The sequence below is a fragment of the Myotis brandtii genome, unplaced genomic scaffold (genome assembly GCF_000412655.1).
Source record: "Myotis brandtii unplaced genomic scaffold, ASM41265v1 scaffold672, whole genome shotgun sequence".
NCBI lineage: Eukaryota > Metazoa > Chordata > Mammalia > Chiroptera > Vespertilionidae > Myotis > Myotis brandtii.
In genome coordinates this window covers 508496-509140 of record NW_005370621.1, presented here as the reverse complement: position 1 = coordinate 509140, position 645 = coordinate 508496, and the positions used below count along the sequence as shown (strand labels likewise).

Sequence of the window (645 nt, the reverse complement as noted above, 5' to 3'; positions counted from 1 at the left end):
CCCCAGCTGTTGACGGGGCTGGGGGCCTGGGGGAGAGAAGCCGAGGAAACGCATTAGTCCGGTGCAGCGTTTCGGCTGGAACCGTACCGCACCTGTTCAATCCGGCCCCGGTGCCAGAAACGACCAAACAGCGACTTGAAAGCCCCTGTGGAGATCCCCGGGCGCCTACCAAGTTCGCCGCTAGTTAGGGTAGTGGGAGATGCCTCCTGCTACTGCCAGACTCAGCTCGTCATCCCGAAAAAGGGACGGGGCTCTGCTTAGGCAAACCCAGAATGATCCCCGAGTGTCACCGCAGCCCCGTGTCACCGGGGTGGCTAGCGGGTGGGTACCCTCGGGGAGCGCGCCGCCGTGGACCCCGTGGAATGAAGGTCCCGCTTCGGTAGCCACGCGCACTGCCTTCACCCTACCCCCAGCACAACGCGGACCGAGTGGGAGCGTAGAGAGGCCGCCGGGATTCGTCAGAGGCACAGAGTCCCCGAACCCGAGCCCCCGAGGAGGGTCCAGGGAGGAGGGGCCGCGGACGCGCATGAAACTTACCTCACTCGGGCAGCATTCGCTGTTGAGACCAGTTGCGCCACAGTCTGCAAGTTATTGGGGTGTTGTTGCTTTTCCCCGGCGAAGGGAGAGCAGTGCGGGCGAGGGGCG

At 64.8% G+C, this 645-nt stretch overlaps 1 protein-coding gene across 1 annotated transcript in view; it reads right to left on the bottom strand.

Annotated features, from left to right (window-relative positions):
* The window catches only part of PIP5K1B (phosphatidylinositol-4-phosphate 5-kinase, type I, beta), a 287643-nt gene extending 286998 nt beyond the window's left edge, over positions 1-645 (bottom strand). Inside the window, exon 1 of the mRNA XM_014529192.1 lies at positions 538-645. The gene's annotated coding sequence lies outside the window, so the exon portion shown is untranslated. The remainder of the gene's footprint in view (positions 1-537) is intronic.